Raw genomic sequence first — 21,445 nt, 5'->3', positions numbered from 1 at the left:
CTTCTATTTCAGACATGAGAAGCCACGTTTGCATGTTTGAAAGGTTACCTCCCCCAACAGTATCAATAGGCCTAATCAAAGATGCAACCTACTTTCCCTGTAAACCTTGCCCAAGAAACTGCCACCACTAGATGTGTTTCAGAGCAGCTCTTCCCACTGAAGCTGCTTGCATTTCTCACTGCCGACCGACCTGTGTTTGTAATTCAGTTGGTAAAGGATGAAACACCAAAAGCAGCAGCTTTCCCCTTGTAGCACACTATGGCATTTGCCTGCTATAGCTTCTGTATTTGCTACCAGTAAGCACAGGATCTTCTCATCCTTTTCTCAGACCAAGTGCTCAGGGAGGAAGAGATCAGCAGGAGCAAAGCTTGCACTCACACGCCAGAGACCTTGCTTTCAAGTCCTTTGTACAGTATTTATAAAGTATCGATGGAAGCAGTAGGTGGCAGCTGGTTAACATCATGTAACACCACGACGAAACGATTTTGACCAGAAGTTAAAGAGAGCCTCATAATTAATTGAGGCTGCAGGAGGAATGCAGGCAGACTGACTAATTACCTCAGATACTCCGGCTAAGGCGCTTGCTGTTGCAACACGTGTTAGGAGATCTTCAGCGTTCATAAGCAGGCAGGATCTCTGTTTTGTGTCTGCACTGAAGATGCATCTCTAAATATCTAACACGTCTCCCCCAGCCTGAGCCCTCGCTCCATGTTGTACCGCAACAGCGAGCGTTTTCCTTTCCCTCCCACAGCACAAGCTCAGATCTGCCCTCCGCTCCTGACAATCATCATAAGACTTTCCTGTTATGTACCGACCAGCAGGAGAAACAAAATGTGAATACTAAGGTCAGCATAAAATAATGCCTGAATTGCCATCCCCAGCCTTCTGAGCTGGATGTATACTTGGAAACAATCAGCGGATCAGTCTTGCACTGCGAACATTGTGAAGTGCTACAAAATGAGCAAGAGGCAAGTGGAGTGGAGACAGACAAAAAATCACATTTCTTCAGATGTAAAATGGAAGGAAAAAATTGATTAACTTTAGAATAAGTTTAATACAGCATTGGCCAAAATGCCTGCTAAGGATACTTATACGACAAATCAGCTTCTGATTTCTACCCAACCTTAAGACCTTTTAAATCCATAAGTGGAAAGCTTTTTAGTGAGGAAAAAAAAAAAAAAAAAGTAAAAAGAGGGATCAAGTTAAAAAGTTAACCTGGCAAATATGCAAGAGGCTTAAAAGGCATCAGCCTCAGTCCCCACATTAATCTGCAGTGCAAATCTGAAGAGGCTAATGATTTCTTTCTCACCCCTCTGTGCACAACTCCCCCTTGGTCTCCTTAAGACAGAAAAATGAATAATAATAAAAGGCACGTGCTCCTCTCATTAACAACTCTGAGCTCTTATTTCTGACTCGGTATTAAAACATCAAAAACAAGCTCCCCAGCCCCCATCACACAGGGTGATCAATGCTTCTTTACCACTTAGTGAAGATCTAAAGAGGCACCTAATACATTTATTATGTTACAGTCACCAGCACAAATTCCTTTCAAAATATAATAATCCCTTCCACGTGACACTTAACTCCCCAGTAGGTCCTTTTGCAGTCAGGTTAATAACCTTCACATTATGTAGGTAAAAGAAGATTAACAGTGAATACGTTGAATCCAAGTTTATGGCTCTGTACCTCCTCCTTTTGTTTGCTTCCAGGCCCTGCTGGCCTGTCTAGGACTTGACAAATAAATCCCACTTGGCATTGCCAGCAAATGTTTCTTGATTAAGCATTTGGGATCAAAGAGGTTCTTCTCATTTCCTTACACTGCAACTCCAATGGTCTAGTCTCAATTTGATTTGTCTCTCGAGTCCAACAGAAACAGGAGGGGGGCGAGAGAGAAAGCGAGAGAGAGAATAATTTGTTTCCCTTTAGACATGCAGTCCTCAAAATTTATTTCTAAATACTGCATTCTATCCTCATTGTTTTTAGAACAAAACATCATATTTTCAAACATCAATAGGCACCCAAACGCCTCTGAACTCACAAAATGCTCATTGCAAGACAGAAAAGCAATCTCTAAATATGACTTCATATTCTTAACAAAAGGCAGGTGTTTTCTCTTTTTTGTGTTTCTGTCCTGAAAACACAGCACCCAACAGGTCTGCAAGCACAGCCTGTTCTGTCCAACCTAGGGCACACGGAGCAGCAACCTCCTCATCAACCAAAGAACCGAAATCTTTATGTATCAGCAACCACCACCTTGCTCCCTCAAGCAAGGCTGAGCCACCCAGGTCGGGCACCCAGCAAAACATCCCCATCAGCTCCCTGGCGCAGGCAACTAACTGCAACTGGGTTCATGTAGCACACAGTGGAGACTACAGAGGTGGCAGGGGAGAAAAATAAATGTGGGAAAATAGAAAAAGGTGGCAGGCCCTGAAATTCTGAAGGGCTTTAACATAATGAGAAGAGGATTTTACAAATAGCAGCCATAGACCTGGTCAAAATCATAAACATGTGAAAGAAAAACATGGTGCCAGAAACCACCTGCCACCACATGTACAGTTACAAATCTCTCCTTCCCAAAGGAAACAGGAGCCTTATATTTCTGGGATCTGATCACGTTTCCAAAATGAAACACAGCTGATAATAAACAAGACCCCAAACACCCATGAAACAGAACTGCTCAGTGATCTGCAGTCAGACTCCCAGCTCTCTACTGGATGGTAGTCACCAAGGACAAATCCCTGCAATAAACAGGGAATAGACTGCAAAAGCAACCAGGAAATTCTTGCCACTGGGTACTGTCAAGAGCTTCCAGCTGCATTAGGCAGAATCCCTCATCTCTTTCCTGCATCTGCTGGGTCCTGGGGGTATGAACTGCAGCAGACACCCTTTCAAACAAGTCCACAGTCAGATCTAGCTAAGAGGTGGAAATTAGGATTTCCTCACCCTGCTCACTGCCTCAGGTGACAAACTGCAAATTCACTGCTGTCTCCGAGATGAGCCAGACAAACATTGCTGTCTTACGCAGGCACAGCTGCAGGCCTCAGATGGGCTGGGAAACATCCAGGCACACCGAGGTAGGGAACAAGGCTTTTGCAAGGACTTTTTCCTGCTCTGATCTTCTGATGTTGTACAAAGTCCTGCCACACTTCATCCTCTTCAAAACAAGAGTTGGAATGAGGAGAGATTATTTGTTTGTTTTAGTGATAATGACTTTTCTTTTCCCCCAGTGACAAGCCTAGCTGATATTTGTTAGCCAAAAGGTCTTCTCAGAACTAAAACCAAGCCAAAACACTACAGCTCACATCTCACCACTGTACAGGCTTTAAAATTAAAAATATCCATCTCGCAGAGGTTGCACAGAAAAGACTGCAACTTCCTAGGTCTCAAAATAATTGGGGAGAAAAGATGAAGCAGTTTAGGCAAAATGTGTGCCACTGGCTCAAACTGAGCTGAATAATCACGACTGCTCCTACCCCATGGCTGGCTGGCAAGGGCTTGCTTCCCTCCACTCGGACTCCAGCACTAGTCGCTCATTATTATTCAGCACTTGCTCAGCACAGACAATACACACACTTTGCACTGTAGAAAAGCAAAGGAAGGCACTCTTCCTGCCTCAGTGGATTTATATTCTAAGGCCATCAATCTCATCCTGACACTTGGTACATGCAGCAATCAGCAGATGGATCGCTGTCAAAGCACTGCATCCTTTTACCTTTCCTATACTAGAGAGAATACATCTATATTTGGTGCCTCTTTTCAGAAAACAAAGCTGGTCAAAACATTTTGAATTGCAAACTTTCTCAACCAAAACGAGGGAGAAGAGAAATGTTCCACGGTAATTCTCCCTGCTTTTCAAATCACTCTACTCAAAAAGGAGCTTTGAAGAAAATAATGTTCAAAGAATATTTGGAGCTAACTGAGCACCGCTCACGGGGAGCCAGAAGAGCCTGGAGGATGTTTATTCTCCTTTGGTAAGGAGGCTGTTTTTAATGTGATTACCTCAAAACTAGAGATGGGAACCCCTGTGCAGTGTGATCACCCGGCACTCCAAACTTGGGGGATTCTAGTGGCAAATGTATCTTAATTTGATAGGATAGGATAGGATAGGATAGAATCAGAGGAGTGGAAAGAAAATTTGCCCTGACACAGACAGGGTAGCAATTGATGTGCCCAGCCAGTGACATGCAGTACAGTAACCCTGTATCTGATGGATACACACCTGCCAAATTAGTCCTGCAAGGCAGCTAGCAACTACAGCAACTTGCTCCACATTGTTGGCCACGCTGGTGCCATCCTACAAAAGCAAACGTCACGCTTCTTGGTCACAAGTGAGGATGAGCTAAAGCTATCCTCAAAAGCTATCCTGAGTCTAATAGCAGTAAATAGGAATGCATGGACTTGGGGGCTTTTTCAAGCTGTTAGATCCACAATCATGTGCTGCTCCCAAAGCACACCAGAACAAAAACTGGGGGTGGGAAATCTACCCCTAGGGAAGTGCTCTAAGCTTTACTGGAAGGAGAACCTGGCTCAGTTTCCCACTGAGAAGAACTGGAGACAGCAGATATCCATCCACATGGATATCCATCCACACTGCAGCTAGCTACACAGTGTTCTCCAAAGCCTCCCTGGGTCTAATAACCAGACCTGCCCTTTGTGCACGGAACTTTTGGATGCACAGGCCGCAGGTACAAGCATCCATCAATACTGGTGCTGGTAGAATGGAAACCTCCTGCTGACCCTGAACACAGAGTCTTTCTCCAGTTCATTTTTCCTGTCCCCTGGTAATCATTCAGCTGAAGCTAAGAACTATGCTAAATCAACACGGCTCTAAACCCTGCATATTTTCATTCCTCAGTTTCTAAGGCATAACACCTAAAATCCTCTAGAAAGTCTGGAGTTTTTACTCTCTCCGCAAAACACTGGATTTACTCAGAGGGCAGTTCCTCCTGTCTCCCACCTCCTTCATCTCATACATCACCACCGGGTGAGAAAGACTGCCTGGCCCCGGCTGTAGTTTTATGCCACTTCACCCTACATGACCTTCAGCAGAGTTTTTGCTGCCTCTCCTCCAAACATGAGTGTCGTGGGTGCTGCCGGATGCATTCAGGAGGCTGGGGAGAGTGCTGCTACACCCATCAGCACAAAGAGGTTAACTTCAGGCCCAAAGGTCTTAAGAGTAGGGTCTGAAATTTATATTCAAGCTGTGATTTAAGGTTTACATTTGGGTCTGTATGTTCTGGACTGCCTACCTGCTCTGGACTACACGGGTGAAGCAGATGCTGAGTCCTTCCCCAGGAGCTGGAGGCAAAGGGACACAAGGAGAGCGTGCAGAGGCTGAGCCTCCTTTCCCTCTGATGGCAGCAAAAAATCATCCATCTCACTGAGCTGTGCTGAGCATGCTGGAAGTCAGGGAGGCAAATGACAGCACTATGCATCGGGACAGAAATTATGTAAAATTATGCATGCAGACACACGGGGAGAGGGAGGGAACCAAACTTCTCCCAATTGTGGCAGACAAAAGGTCTTCCGCATGTGCCTGCAGTCTCCTTGAAATCCCCAAAGGACAGGATACACAAGTCCAGAGAGAATAGCTCTAAATGAGCGAATGATATAGCATACAGGCTAGACTTTCTTCTTGCTGACTTCAGCTTCACAGCCCCGTGACTCCATTTGCATTGGTGGTGCCAATCCTGGTTAAATGGAGGGAAAAATCAGGTCCCTAGGGTGCAGCTGGGGCACCAAACTGCAACTGTTTTCCTGTAAAGCAGTCCAGGCATACTCCCAGAAAATAAGAGTGTTTTTATAAGCTTAGAGGAAAATGCCTCAAGCCAGGCACCACAGCACGGGTTGCACAAGGCACAAAATACCACGCGCCCCCTTTGCCCCGGACTTGTTTTAGCAATCTCTGACTGCTAACATCAGTTAACTTTAACAGAATTTCTATTTTTGTTTTCAAAACAGCTTACAAAATTTACAGCAGACAAAACTGAGTAAGTGAGAAAACTATGCAGACACGAAAGCCTACTTTCCATTCCCATTAAACCTGAAACCCTTTCAGGTATTCTCTAGCAGCTGCGACCATCCTTTTGAAAGTTTCTAGGACATCTGTTGGCTAGCTGCACGCCAAGTAACAGAAGCCTCTAAGAATGTCTCTCTCTCTCCTTGCAGAAGGAAAAACAGAGATTAGATTTGTCAAACAGGGATAAGAAGTTAACGGGGCCGATAAGGTTAGACATGCCAAGCAATTCAGCAAACAATTCTGGAAAGAACGATTAGATCTAGGGTAACTAAGTATGATAAATGCTGACTTTAACCCAATTACTTACAATGATTTTAGAGGTCTGTGAAGAGCTGAGCACTACAGCCTTGTAATGAATGAATGTGCATGAGACTGGGCAGGCACTATTCCTCACCCCACCTCCCAAAGAACCAGAAATTCAAGTTAAACAGATCTCGTGGAAAAAAAAAAAGGTCTTTGGATTTTATAAATTCAAAACCTTTGTCTTGGCTCTAGCGTAGTCTTGATAGCAAGGAACTCACGATCAATTCCCAAACCAATTTTTTTCTTCCATTTCAGAAAGTTAGCTCTCCTCAAAGATCTTTATGCAAGTTAAAGAGCAATGGAGATGTATGCTCAGTTTCTGCTCTTTCCAAAGCAAGCTTCCCCTCTCCTCCTACAAACAACATCAACTGTAAGAGTCGAAAGAAAATATTTGTATTAGAGAAATACTCCTTTCTTTTTCCTCTAAATTACAAGCCCAAGGCTGTGAGGCCATTTTCTGCTCAAGCTGGTGTCTCCTCACTTTCTGAGGCTCTGCACTGTTGTTGTCTAAGAGTGCAACTGAGCCAGCCCAAGCTCTGCAGCTCACTTCAGTCGTACAAACTCAATACAAGGATCAAGGATTTGGGAAACCAAGACCATTTTCACCAGATTTATAAAACCCTCGACTGGGAAAATATCCTGGTCTAGCTGCACAACCCCAGATGACATTTAATAATAGCAAAGACAACAACTGTAGGTTAGGTCAGAGCGTTTCTCGGTCACCTCGGCTTTGATGTATGTGGCTTCAATAATAAATTCATTTGCTGTATGCATTTTCATGTTGAGGCCTTATCCAGAAGGAATACTGGCTCCTTTTTCTGTTCTCCCTGACCTCCAAACTGCCTTTCATTTATGTCATGAAACCTATCAGCCTAGCTTTTTTCATCTCATTTATTTTGTGGCCATGGCTTGCTGTAACATCAAAAGACTTCTTTAATATTTTGGTAAAGAGCAGACATGTACACACACACACACGCACGCGCTTTACCTATTTTGAATGGGGAAATTTTGAGGGAAATTGCTTGGAGAGGCTTAAAAAAATAATACTATATTATTAGTAGCACTTGTAGAATGCAAATACAGCTCCCAGCCATCTTTAACTGTTCAAAAAAAAAAATCTGTACATTAGGAAAAGCCTTGAAGTTACTGCAAAACAGCAAGCTCCACACCCACTGATTATTTTGTAGAAAAGAATACTTTTTAAAAAAAAAATTATTATTGCAAGCATTCATAGTTACAACGTTCTTGAATTATGCTGGAAACCTAAAACGGAGCTGAACATAAATAGGATGCACCAGCACGCTCCGTGCTGAACCAGCAAATTAAATACAAAGCTACACGAAATAATTTTGCTTCCAGATCGTACGCTCCCTCGTAATGATAAGGTTATGGGGTCTCACGTGTGTTTTCTCCCTGCAAGGCTTTGGTAAGCCAGGGCAAGCCTGGCTGCTGCAGGAGAGTGCCCGGAGGCAGTGGCCCTGCAGGGCGCAACCCTGCTGCCAGGGCTCGGTGCTGGCCACCAGCCCCGCTCCCCAGCATCACCAAGGCAGCTCTTCGTTAGCAGCAGCTCTGTGTTTGCAAACCTCAGTGACTTCCAGGCTGAGTTAGCATGCAAGTGTAGTAGCAAGTGGAATTCCTCCGAATCAGCTGGGATAGACCCAAAGCGAGGCTTACAGTCCTCAATGTGTGCAGCTGCACGGATGTAATTCGGGATCACCAACATATGAGAAGGGAAGCTTAAGGTCCCTGATTTTTTTTTTTTTTTCCTAGAACTTTTGTTTAAAGCTTGTCTGGCAAGCAGTTACAGGACGGAGATTTTCAGATGGATTACATCTGTTACTATTGATTTAGAAGACTTTGTGTCTCAATGGCTTCATGGTCAGAAATTCACTTATCGATCAGGTAGGTGCTGGGCACAACTGATAGATAATTCTTGTAGTCACTGTTGTTTCACACACATTTCTTTTCTCAATCCAAGATTAAACTACTGAAATGCACAAGCAATTCAGCACCTCCAGGAAGAGAGGTGGGGGCTCAAGAAAAAAAAAAGAAAGGTGGGAAGGAAACCCTGTAAAGTGATGACTTGGCGTTAGCCAGAGAGCACCAGCCCTCTGTAAATCGTAGCTGGAGCAGAGCCTAATGCTCTCCAGCTGCTCCTTCCCACCCCAAGGCTCGGGGGCACCAACTGTAACCAAAAAGGCCAGAGCAAACACAGGAGCATTTCCCTAATTGCTGAAAGATTAAATGCTGGACGTGGAGGCTGCTTAAATCAAGCCATTACATACAGCTGATGGCCACCGAAGTGTTGAATTCACCTGCACGCTCAGGAGGAAGAAAAAGAAGAGAATGGTCTCCAAAGAAATGAAACTGCAACTGCTTCCTGTCAGCTACAGCATTTGAGGACTTACTCGACAGGGGGCTAAATACCACTTTGCCCCAGCCCTGAATTCCCATTGACAGTTCCTTGGCTTCCGACTCTATGCTTTGCTAGCAGCTGTTCTAGCTACGTGGATTGCACACGCAGGAGAAAGCACTTTTCAGGAGGAATTACTCGAGCCCAGACCAGGGGTTCTGAGGCTGTTTGGCCCATTTCAACCTGCAATTTGCTTTGCTGAATTTTTCTTGAAGAGTATGGGCTCATTGGAAGTCACTTCTAACTATTGCAACCTCAAATATCAAGGGAAATACATTGGCTCTTCAGTCAGTCTACAGTACCGGGCAATACCTGATACCAGAGGGTTTTTCTTTCCTGCATTTGCTCCCACTGATGCTTATCTTGGTGCAGGGGAAAAGTCCAGTGGTTTGTGGGAAAGAATGGCTCCTGTGAGACAGCCTGTTTGGAGCCCTGCTTCACCACAGATTTCCCAAGTTATTGGAAACATGCAGGAAACACGTGTGTCCAGGGGTGACTTCCATCATTTTCTCCTTGGCTGGTCAGATTTTTCCTGAGTAGGTCAGAACGCCAGAATCACAGGTAATAAGGTCATATGAAAGCACAGCTGCTATAGGATGAATGAAAGCCCCAGACTTCTAGACAGAAAGGTATGCCAGCACAAACACTGTCTGATGATGCTGTTTACCTTCAAACCCTTCTACTGATGCTCTTCCATTTGTAAGACACCTGAGCGACAACTAAAATGCTCAGTATTTAGCTAAGAAATTATCACCTGGTTTATTCAATATGCTGGCACCTGCTTTGTTCTGGGCAGAGGAGGAGAGAGAAACAAACAGCAGAGAACAGCAATGGAGAAAACTGCAGGGATGAGGGAAATCCCCAAACCCTTATGTGTACCTGATAAAGAGCGGCGACTCTGCTATCTGCTGGGCTTATGAATTGTGAAATCCCTGGAAAAACTACTGGTCAAACAGGGTAAACAAAGAGATAAAAACAAACAAGTGTAATGTTTGAGGGGTGAGAGGCTAGAGGGTGAAACGGACACAGGCTTCTCCCTCTCCCCTAAAAAAAATAAATAAAAAATCTCACACCTAGTCACAGGAACAGAGGTTAGCTCTCCACCTCATGCACTATGGAGAAAATACAAACTAGCAGAAAAGCACACCTCTACTATTGCACTTGGGCTTTGGACCCTAATTCGGAGAACAAAATATTTAGATAAATCTTGGCAGAAGAGCATTGAAGGTGACATTGACAGGAAAGTAAAAGGAAATATGATTACAAGAATTCCTTGTAAGCACCAGCCCCTGAAACACAGGCAAAGATACTGCTGCTTATAGGAAAGTAGTCAAGAATGTCTTTCATCTATTCATTTCTCATAGGACTAGAGTAATTTTCTTTTCATTCCACATTTAGGTTTACAGCAGGCTTTAATTCCCTGCGAGGAGCAGGCAGTACTCCGCAAAGGATGGACACGGAAACTATGCAGAGAAGACCGCTGGCGAGATAACATTTACTTTAACTTCAATTTTCTGGTGACACGTAGACGAGTTTGAAAATAATAAAGGTTGTCAAAATATTTTCCATAATAAACTCCTACTCACAGCACATTTACAAGACCAGCAGAGTTTCCTACCCAGCTGGTGCACTGGCTGCTACCAAGAGAGTCTCCGTTTGCTGAGACGCCGTCCTAGCCCGGGCAGGAGCTGTCTTCTTGCTACTCCCTGTCCTTGGTGTTACACCGCTGACTGTCACAGCCTGCATTCTCTGTAGGGGCTCAAGTGGCTCTCACTTTGGGGCTAACTGATGACCCCAAAAGTATTGACTGCCCTAAAGCAATGGCAGAGGAGGGCATTGTAGCTCTGTAACAAGAAATGGCTCTGAGTAGGCTATGGAGGACAAAACTGAGATTAACTCCCTTGCTGTACTTCACATTGCCATGGATATGTAGGAAACAGGGGTAAGGGAGGTTTCCATTTTGCAGTGGCACCAGTGGCAAGACAGGCAAAATAAATGTAAGGGGTTCTCTCAATTTGAGAATAGCAGATTTGTCCCCACCAGCCATGCTACACTTTCCATCCCTGGCTTGGGCTAGCAGCTCTGAACACAGACCGTGAGGCTTCTTTATTTCAGACCTTCATTCAAAGCCTTAATAAAGCTTTTTTTTAAAAGCCTTTTTTTTTTTTTTTTTTAATTGGGGATGTAAAAAGAGAAACAAACAAAAAAGCCCTCAAAAACCCACAACAGGGTGAGGCGCCCGTGCTGTCTGCCGTAATAACATTCGCTAATTAAAACACAAAGCAGCCAGGGCTGCAGGATTAATGGACATGGTTTCCTCTTTTCAAGTCTCGCCCGCTGACAGATCGCCTCATTCCTTCCTCGCTCTTGAACCTCTCAGTTAAAAAAAAAAAAAAAAAACACCAAAAAAAAAAAACAGTTTGCTTATCTTACAGTGTGAGGTTGCCACGGAAACCGCATCCCCCTGTGAGATGCTCTGTCATAACATTTCAGCACTGTATGGAAGGCTTAAAGACACAGCATCCTCTGCTCCGAGGGCTTCGGAGCCAGCCAGAGTCGTTGCAGATGAGCAGCTGTCAAAGCCAGCACAAGTTTCAAGTCAGGAGTGAGAGGGAAAGAGAGAAATCACAGCAGAAACATTCCCCTGCCCAGTTCTTTGGGAAAATCTGCTCCTTGAATGGCTGATTAATATTGACCAACAAACGCTTCTATTTGGTGTAAGACGTTCTGCTTTTGGGAGAACCTGCCTCCTGACCGCCTGCTGGAAGAAAGAGTGCTGGCACCAAAACATAACCCTGCCGTTCCACCATGGGTTAGCACAAAGCACCTCTTCAGTCGAGGTTTTGTGTCAGATTAGCCTCTGAGCCCTAGTTTCTCAGTCCTTTGGTAAGAAAGGAAGAAAAAAAGTAGCAAGCGCAGTAATTGCCCATAATGGGAACAGGCCTCCTATAGCCTGCTCCTTAATTACAAGGATGGCTTCCAGGCTGTAATCACTAGGGGTCCAGATGGAAGTTCTCCAAGCTCTTTGAGGGACAGAATGTGTCAGTTATTAATTAAACATATGAGGCAATTAGCCTCAAAACTTTGTAGTAAATCACTACAGCTGTGTTACTTTCACTTTTTCCTTTGGTGAGTGCAAGCAAATGCACAGTGCATTTCCCAGGGGGGTCACGAGGACCGCAGCCAAAAAGCATTCCCAAACAAGACCTTTGTTGTTGGGTGGGAAAAAGTATCTGTGGAAAGCTTGTTTACAGAAGTCAGCTACTTCACAGTCACATCCCTCACGACAGATGACAGATTCTGTATATGACAGCTAGTCACTGCTCAACCCCTTTGGGGTGCATCGCAGCTGAACTCTCTCTGCCACCCCAACCAGCAGCCTGGTGTTGCTCCGGGACATCACAGGGAAGAAGTCATTTGTGTATTTAACACCGGCCATAGTTGAGCATCAACTACTGACCTTAATTCATTGTTTTTTGAGCTTGTCAAGACTTCTAATCCTGTAGACTCCAGGGTCCTGTAGCACCCAGTTGCTGCCTGGTCACACATTTTAAAATAAGATGTTGTGTTGCATTCTTTGTCTATCTACAAGTTCAGAAAACAAAATCACCACTGCTTGTAAAACCAATTTAGTGATTTATTCTACTGCTAGTGTTCGCAGACTATATCTCCTCTTGGTCACATCAGGAAAACCCAACATCATTGCATCCTTAGTCTGCATTTCACTCTCGCTGCAGCTCAGTGCCACAGCTGGCAGTGCTCTGCATAACCTGCGCCATGCTCGGGGTAGGCTTTATAACATCTATTTGGCACCCCAAAGAAAAAGGCAGAAGGCAGGGATGAAAGGAGAGTTTGTGTTGCACAAGAACAGAAATGCACCTTAGTTTCTTGCATTTCCAAGGTACACTATGGGCAGGGTGTGCTATAACAGGAATTAAGTTATCCCCTTCCAGAAAGGAGCAAGAATGGGCTTTCAGCAGGCTCCACTTTTAAGCTTACAGTTACAAAGTTGAGTGCAGAAAGTCAGGCATACTACAGCCCACAGAATAGGCAGAGTGTCACAACACTGGTACTATCTCCATTTTTTTCTACCCTCCCAAATATTAGCATTAAGCTTTAACAATGAAAGTAATTTAACCATGCTAGTACATTTAAACCTTGAGGGTCTTTGACATTCATGAAAGCAGGGAAGTTGTTCTGTATACAGAAGGTTACCCAAGAGTAACCTGATAAAAAAAAGAGCATCAAAATAAACCCAAACATCAAAAGAATAATCTCTAATTAAATATGCTGGGGATTTTGTCAGCCTATTACCAGACTCTTGATGATCTTTTTCTGATTTCCCAGGGCTCAGGCAGGAATAATGACATTAAATATTCTGTGTGTACTTGGAAGAAAAGAAATGTGGGATAACCTACACAAATAGCTTCAAACGACCCCTAGGATCCTGACTTGTAGGTACGAAAAGGTGAAATATCTACTTGGTCAACTCCTAATATATTGTCACTGCCAAGCGAGTCCCAGGAACACTGTGGCCAAAGAGCTTCTGTTTTGTGGAGGTGATTGGCAAGATGCTACACCACTTCACAATGTGCAGGCAGACTGCTTTTGTCCTTCAGAGCTTTTCTTTTTTTTTTTTTTTTTATAACAGTTCTGGACCTCTATGCCTAATTGCACCCACTTCATCTGTGAAGAGAGATTTATAATGGAACATAATTTTGAGGGATTAACTTTGATGCTGGTACGCGGCCCATCCAGAAGTGACAGCAAAAAATTTATATTAGCTGCTGTTCCTGCCAAAGAATAACAGAGAAGCTTATTACACAGGCAATCAAGCTCCCAAATTAGTGCTGATTTTCACCCCATGCCACTTTGCTGCTGTTAATGATGGGAAGCAGCAGCAAATATGAAGCAAAAAGCCATCAGGAAGCTAGCTTTCAATTTTTATTATTGAACAGGGTGACCAAAGCCCTTGTTCAGGTACAAATCTCATCACAGGCAATGAGAGCTGAAGGATCCACAGCAAAACTGGAAGAGCCATCTACTGACAACAGTCCTTACTGAAGAGTTTCTGGGGAGCTTGCAGTTCAGAGTGGCTAATTCACAGGGCTAGGAAAGCACCAATCTTCTCTCCTTTTTTCCTCCCTTTCAAAGGATCCTCCTAGAAGCTGTGGCCGAGACAGGACTATGTGATTTTGGGAGGCAGTCACATTTATTTGGCACTACTGTCTCTGTGAAGGTACACAACTATGGCATGAGCAGCACTCCCTTACCCATGAGACAGGGATACTCTGGCTCCTGTGACACGCCAGACGTCTGACAGCACCTCCAGCAGTTTGGGACCATCTGTAGGGACCATCCCCACCCTAGCCAGGACTGAACCCAACACATTTAGATTTGTTTTAACCCATGGAGACCCCAGTACAAGCTATAATGGTAGCCATCACATTTCCACTTACAAAACCAGACAGGTAGGAGGCCAGGGCTCTGTCTAGACTTTCTCTACCACAAATCTCTTGGAACAGTGTAAATGGACAGCACTTTCACTATGAGCAAGCTGTGAATTATGGTGCTTAAAATATTGGCGTTGCTCTGCTTCACTGCCAGCACGATGTTCTTGACAGACCTGAGCCACTGGAAGCAACTCAAAAAGAAATAAATCTGGAACAAACCAGAAGAAACCGTGCCCCTTCCTAATTTTCAACACAGGAATGGAAGCTTCTTTGGGATCTGCCATCTGAGCAACGCACAGAGGCATGATCCAGTTGTATATATGCACAACGTGATATGCTTAACAGCAAACAAGGCTAGGAACAAACCATCTACCCTGGAAAGGCTGTGACACCAGAAAGTTAACCAGCAAATTCACACCAAGCACCTGTCTTTCTTTCAAAGAGATCATGGCTCCTCAGATCACCCCAACCATTTCCCATTCACTGTCCCTTCTCAGGTGCTGTTGATTCCTGTAGATGTTGATTGTTGAAGTTAGTTTAAAAAACAAACAAACAAAACACTTCTCTTTTCTCCTGACTTTTGTGTCTTGAAGTTAAGTAGCACTTCTGTGATAGGCACAAGAGTACTTCAAGATTTTTCCCTTTGAGGGGAAGCAGAAATGGATGTGCCAGTCTCTTCTCCCTGGTAACCAAAGTCAGAAGGCCTGGGAATGGCACAAAGCCATGCCAGTGGAGGTTCAGATGGGACATTGGTTAAAATGTCTGTACTGTGAGGGTGGTTAAACACTGGAACAGGCTTCCTAGTGAGGTGGTTGATGCCTCAATGCCTGTCTGAGGCATTTGGATAATGCCCTCAATTATATACTTTAATATCTGGTCCTAAAGAGGTCGGGTGGTTGGACTTGATCTTTGAAGAACTGAACTATTTTATTCTACCTACACAAAGTCATGTAAGTTTTCTTTCAAAAACAGGGTAATGCCTGACTCAGCTCTTACTGAAAGCAGTTGGATTTCCTCTACCAAATTCCAAGTTGGAGTGATCTTCATTGAAATGGTGTATACATGCAAAGCGTGTCCATAGTTTGCACAGAGCATCTGTGGATTAATCCAACCAAATAAAGGTTTCTGTCACAGGTAACTGAAGCCCTGTAGCATGAAGCAGACCTTCTTGCAATGCGCCAAGAGTGTAACAAGTAAAATGTTTCTCAATATTTTCTGCTTTTGGGTACTGTGCTTCTCACAGAGCTTACTTCTTGGCCTCAACTATAAACCTCTCAGTGTAGTCTCTCCTAAAGCTATCATTTATCAAGACTGGCTACCTCTGCTCGCACTATGCATGGCCATTCCTACGGCTGAGGAGAACCAGTGGATGGTGATCACTCGCTAATCCCAACATCTCCAACTGCTACTGAAAGAAGGCATTGCAGTCAGGAGGCAAGGGAGAGACAGACCCTTAGATCGGCTCTGATACAGGGACGTTTCAGTCATGTCATGTACTCCTGAGCGTGGTGAGACCAGGATGACAGTCTGGGCCTGACAGGTCTGTGACATCCCTTCTGTTCACTTGCTAATAGAGTCTAGAAAAGCTTTTTATGGTAGCTGGCAGCAGCAATAATAGTAACTTGAGATATGTTCGTGCTACACTCACTTCGTTAGTGTTTGGATTAATGGCATACTTTCATAAATTCTCAAAGCAGGCCCCCTCACCAGAAAACACTCAGGTTACAGGGCTCTGCTCTCCGGGAGATGAACCCAAGCGCTCAGCATCTCACCCTCTTGTGAAGCATCCGCTCCTCTCCCACGCAGATCCCCTACAAAGTCCTGTACCTCCTGGGCAGAGGGGGGATTAAACCAGGACAGCTATTTTTAAGGATGCAAAGACCCGAGGGGTAATTTTTCTAGGGAGTAACTGCGATTCGTCACTGTGCAAATGGGTAAATAAATCCAAGGTAGGGCACGAAGGGGCTCCTAGAGGGATATTTAAGTTACAGCTTCAAAATACCAAATAAGCAGTCCCATGGGTGGCAGCCCGGAGGGCTGCATTAGGCAGGTGGGTGCAGCCGCGATCTGGGTGAGGCAAGGGAACAGCCCCACGGCTGTATCGCTCTGCACAGGGCTCGTGCTGGGGAAGGGAAGCAGGCAGGGGCTGCTGCTTGCTAGTCCCTCCAGATGAAGTTGCTTTCAGCCTTCAAAAGTGTGCTTTCTGTACATCAGCCAGCAGCTCCTTCATGTACAGCCTCACCGTCAGCACTGCAACACAGGCAGCAACGCATGTGAGAGGGGACAGCTCAGAAGTGCTATGCCAGCAGAAGCAGCAGAGTGAGTTACAGCACTGGCCTCGGTGCCATCGCAGAAAAAGAACAGCTGGAGTCAAGGGTTTGAGATGTGAGTTGCTCACAAAGACTGAATGCTGTGCTTTAACCCAGGTAACAAAGCACGTTTAGTGTATGTACAGCTGTGGTGGTTGATGGCATGAGCGCCCACTAAAGGACCAACAGCTGCCAAAAACATTCTTCAAGTGCAGAAAAAAACATACCAAAATGAAACCAAGCCACAAGGAATCAGCCACACACAATGGAGAGAGGGTTGGGGAGGAAAAAGGGGGCCTTCAGGACCCCAAGCTCTACTGCTGGATGTTCGCATCCATGGCACGTGCAGCAGGGCCAAATCAAACACACTGCAGTTGGCTCTGAGCAAGGTGATGTGCTTATAAGAAACAGGAGTGCTGTATGAGATGCAAGCCCAGGTTCCAGCAGCTAAGTGAACCCGCACCCAACTTATTTGAGGCTCTGTTTACTAGGCGCCCTGATGCAGCTGTGTTACTTCCAGTTCCAGAAGCAGGCTTCTAAACACTGTCGCTGGCATCTCCTCAGTGTGGTATATAGTCAAGGGTAAAAATAGCTTTTACACATCTTTACACTTCTCTTCCCCTCCCTCTGTACTTCTGTTTCTCTTCTTGTAAAGAGCAGAGTAACATCAGTTAAGTCACCCAGCAAATGTAAAGTGTTTATGGTGCCTTCTAAAAGGGTCACTACAGCCACGAAGCTACCATTGCAATTAGTGATTTGAGGTCTAATGGAGCAGGAAGCTGAAAACTACGCAATGGAAGCTTTAGAGAACGTCCACACTAAGCACACCACGTGTGCATTAGGCTAGAGGCAGCTGTGCCCAGACCGATTTCAAGGTCCCCTGGAAGACTGCTGCATGTGCCCGAAAGGACCCGCTTCTTTCAGCGCCTTTTGAGCCTGATTGAATCAGACAGTCTCAGCGGTTCTCACATACGAGGCATGCAAGTTCAGCAGCTATGAGCACCCTTCTCCTCGCTGGTATGCTCTTACCCTTTAAGCTTGCTTTAGGTATCACACTCGGAAGCTAGAGAGCTTCGTTAAAGCTATCCAAGGGTACAGGTCTGATAGAGCCAGACATATCTCTGCAACTGCAACACCACTAAGGGCAGGACTGTGTTTTGCTTTCCATACTGGGCTGGCTGTTGGAGCTGGTAGCCCCAACAAGGCATGGGGAGCTGCCACGAGATTTACTGGCTCTGGCACACACTCCCTTATCTTGCTGCACGCAACTCTGCCTTGGCAATCCCCACGGCAGCTCATGATGCCTCTGCGCCTCAGCTTTCTCATCCATAAAACAAGGGGGAGCACACAGCATCTCCAAATCTCGATGGTGTTCTGCATTATCCATGGTTTGCACACCACTAAAAAGAGACCAAGTAGTATGCTTCCTTGGGTAGACACATCAAGAGAAAAGCTCTAGTCCCAACTTGAAGGATGTATGAAAAATTAATATCTTTGAGCCTCCTTTATCCCCATCAGCAAAATCCACCCACCCCCATAATTTGCTTTGAAATAAGGGAGAAAGCACTAATTGTTCAGAATTATTTGCTGGCTGGAACATCAACATCTAAGAGCAAGCATTCTCTGCAGACATGAACTTGCTCTATCCCAAGGCTTGGGAAAGTACCAGTTCCCCTGGTGCACAGCACTATCTTTTGAAAGCCTCACCACAGCATGCACTACATGAACTTGCCTGTCTGAACCTAGATTGTAAACCAGAACAAAATATATTACTGTGAAATGTGCAAGACATGTCTGAGCAAGTTATTTCCAGACAATTTTCCTGTGAACATCTAACAAAACTCAAGTTTACGTTAAATATACACTGAGGATTTTCTCTTTCTTTTGAGGGCAATCAGTGTCTGAGTTCCTCTGCCCCAGGAGGTACTGGCACAATCCACTCTGATTAGACTCAGGAGGGGGAGCAAACAGACAATTACCCTGATAACAATCTTATCTGAGGACAGAAATGAGATTAGCTGCCTAGCCGCAGTGATTCTTCCTCAGATTGAGTGTTAGGAGGACCGACTAATGCAACATGGGATAGAGGGAATTTCCCCACAGAGCATGATGGCAAGTTAAGTAGGTGAAATTCTTCCCCTACTGGTCCCTTTCAAGCAGGGAGAGTTGTCTGGTAGGACAAAGTGACCGGGTTCCTGGATAGACGCCGTCCTGAAAACACAGTTGAGCAATTTGTTCCTTCTTGTTTTGTACCATTATGCACGATCTCAGAATTCAAAAGCAGTGAGATCAGCTGGGAGAACAACTCCCTCCAGCTATGCTTTCTCCTATTTTGTTTTTGCAGACTACTCTCAAAATTCTCAGATGGCACAAGATGCATTAGCTTTCCATGAACCTAACAAACAACACTGTTGGGAAGTTCTCGTGAAACAGTTTTGATTTTATGTCTCTAACTTAACTCCCGTCTTCTTAGTTACTCCCTTTATAACAGCTAGCCTAATCCCTCTCCCCTGGGTGTTTACAGCCTTCACATCTCTGGAACGATCTCAAGTAACAGCGAGGGCAACATCAAGGGATATTAACAGAACATCCCTGAGATAAGGATCCCAGATAAGTCTGTACTTATAAGAAATCTTGCAATGAAAGAATAACTAATACAGTAACAGGACAGAAGCCAAATGGCTCAGGACTTGCCTACACTGTACCTGTACCAAGAGTTTTACCCTGAGGGTTTCCTTGCACTGGACGCACAAAGCAGCCTGCCAAAGATGCCATCTTTGTTGCTGTAATTCCAGATGCTGTGTGCTCTGCTATTCAACCCAGAGGACAGCAGTTTCAAAAACTCTTTACATTGTCCAGCTGCAGGAAGGGGACAAAGACCTACAGAACACAGATTAACCAGAAACACCGCACCCAAAAAAAGAATAAAAATCACAGACCAGGTAAATAAAGCTGATGGCAATCTCAAAATCAATAAAGGAAAAGTTGCTAGTAAAAAGGCAGAGGGGTAAACTTTCTCCCTGCAGCATATGACAGCACTCTGCTTCAGTATTTGCAGTTTTCTTTACACATCTCTTTAGACTAAGATGAATATCCTTATAAAAAATACAGAAGCGAGCAGGCACAAGAGAGCCAACTGCTATACTTCTGCCTCGCTCATCTGAATTCACAGCATTTATTTAGTTATAATCCTTCACATAGGAAGTTTATTTATACAGACAGGGATTTCTGGAATTCTGCAGGATTAGTCAATCTACAGCATTCTCAGCGCATGAGTTTTAGCATCAGAATTACACTGCCTGGATGTTCAATGCCTAGAGTAAATATTTGGGCTGATGAAGGTTAAACAGATTAGTCAAGATGAAGCCAGGGTGCTCTGCTTATTTACTCTGAAGCTTAAATATTGCTCTTCTTCATTTAAGAAGCCTAGTTTAAAAGAAAAACACACAAAAGCGACAAATGAAACGTACTTGCCCAACCCGAAGCGAGACAGCACCAAGATCTCTATCGTCATGCATGTGACAAAGCCACACGCTCGCATCGCACATCTCACACTCCTCGGCCTCGTTACGGGAAGCGCACAGAGGAAACAACAGCTTCAGCGTGAGCTGGCTGCTCTGAGTTTCAGCTGCACCAGGGAAATGGCATAAACAACCACCTCCCCTCCCCGCACCAGTTGTATTCAGAAGCACGAGGGAAATAATTGGTGTGAAAACCACTTGCAGTTCAGTTTGAGATGTAAGGAGGCAGTCAGGAACAAGGCTGCTTGAGACAGGATCGTGTCCACACACCCTACCGAGGGGGAGATTTCCAAACGCTCTCAGCAATGCTACACGCCAGCTTTCATCAATTCAGCAATAAATTCCTACCATTTTCAGGCAGGGTTGTGTTAAACTAGTTCGAAATCCTGGCCCCACCTGCTCCATCCGCCAAGCTCGCGGTGCTGATTTTCTGCAGCATGTCAGGTGCCTGATCCAAAGCCCCTTCGCTGCCAATAGGCTTTGGATCAGACGACGAAGGAACAGTAGTTCAGCGTTAGAGCCAGAAAGCAAAACTGGTTGATTTCACTGTTTGATACACGGAGATTAAGATTAAAAGCAAAAGGATAAGCGATTTAATAAAAAGCAAAAAAAAGACCATGTGTCAGCAGCTACAAAACTAGCTGAAGAGAAGAGTTTAAGGAGGAGCAGGCAGGCATTAGAAGTTTACATTTCAGTCCACTTGTTCAGTTTCAATTTCTGAATCAATTTTATTTCAAGGCACAGACATTAAAAGGTTTTCTATTAAGGCACCAGGAAAATAAAACCCGTGTCTCAACTAAATACCTCTGCAGAAAGCTACTCCCAGTTGCTGGTTTTCCATCCTTTACTACTGTGCATCATCCATCCCCTCTGAGGCTGGGTCTTGTTTACTGCACTCTCAAGAAAATTTGTGCAGAAATTTTGGACACTGGAAGAGGAAAAAGTGCCGATCCATGTTTACTCTGAACAGATGTAACATTCCTAAGAAGCTCTCAGCTGACTGCCTTTGAAGTCTGGAGGAAAAAAAAAAAAAAGGCTCGACCTTGAAAGCAACATTTCTTCCCTTAAAAGAAGAAGTCTCTGGGGACTCTTGAAAGAAACAAAAAGCAAATTCTCCAGATCCTTATCTCATGCTATTTTTGAGAAGCTTTTGTTTCCTTGCTCTCCTTGGGGTGTTTTGAGTCAAGAACTTTCACAGACAGTGCAGACGTGCAACGGGCTCCTGCCCCCCAGCACCAGGCAGGGGCAGCCCTGGCACTTGCCTGGATGTCAACCCCATCCAGGGAACACGCAGCACCACCGCAGCTGCAGCACCGAGCACAACAAGACAGGTTTTGTGAAGGCAGCTTGCAAAGAGAAGTTTTGAGGATGCAACGCAGTGCCCCAAAGTGAATTCACACCCACAAGCACTGTCACAGCAAGCTGTC

The 21,445-nt window shown here is 44.8% G+C and overlaps 1 protein-coding gene across 7 annotated transcripts in view; it reads right to left on the bottom strand.

The window, feature by feature from the left end:
- Positions 1 to 21,445, bottom strand: part of TSPAN18 (tetraspanin 18) — a 118,009-nt gene that overhangs the window by 65,496 nt on the left and 31,068 nt on the right. Inside the window, exon 1 of one of the 7 annotated variants that reach the window (XM_068684733.1) lies at positions 19,968 to 20,104. The exons of the other annotated variants lie outside the window; for them this stretch is intronic. The gene's annotated coding sequence lies outside the window, so the exon portion shown is untranslated. Of the gene's footprint in view, positions 1 to 19,967; positions 20,105 to 21,445 lie in introns of those variants that run through there. 7 annotated transcript variants of the gene reach the window in all.

Source organism: Anas acuta, chromosome 5 (assembly GCF_963932015.1).
Source record: "Anas acuta chromosome 5, bAnaAcu1.1, whole genome shotgun sequence".
NCBI classification, from domain to species: Eukaryota; Metazoa; Chordata; class Aves; order Anseriformes; family Anatidae; genus Anas; species Anas acuta.
The sequence above is the reverse complement of the archived record's forward strand: the minus strand, read 5'-3'. Positions and strand labels throughout refer to the sequence as shown.